Genomic DNA, 465 nt, shown 5'->3' with positions numbered 1-465 from the left:
GTATTTGAGAGAAATAGGCCTTTCGTGTACTTTGAGAAAGTCTTAGATATTTGAGTTCAGCTCATGGGCAAGCAACGAGTTCCAGCTGTTTGTTTTTTTGTGTTTTTTGAGACAGCCCAGAGTCCTGCACGGTGATGGTCAGCAGTAAAACACAATTCAGATGCACTGGATTGAACCGGGACCTCATACATGCAAAATCATTGCATTACTAACTGTCCATGAAATCGTATGTATGTAACGAATTCTTTAGGCGTATCCTCACTCTGTTTTTGTCCTGTCCTGTCTCTTTAAGGCCCCCTACTCTGCAGCTGATTGGCTAACCCTAACCCTAACTGGGTCCATCACGTCATGCACCCTGGCCCAAAAAGCCCTACACTGTGAAAGAAACGGCTGTGAAACTGTGGATCATTTGTATTTCAGAGTCACAAGCCAGGTGACATGACTTGTTTCACTGTTAGAATTCGA

This window comes from Micropterus dolomieu, linkage group LG18 (genome assembly GCF_021292245.1).
Source record: "Micropterus dolomieu isolate WLL.071019.BEF.003 ecotype Adirondacks linkage group LG18, ASM2129224v1, whole genome shotgun sequence".
Lineage (NCBI taxonomy): Eukaryota > Metazoa > Chordata > Actinopteri > Centrarchiformes > Centrarchidae > Micropterus > Micropterus dolomieu.
This window is presented reverse-complemented; position numbering follows the sequence as displayed.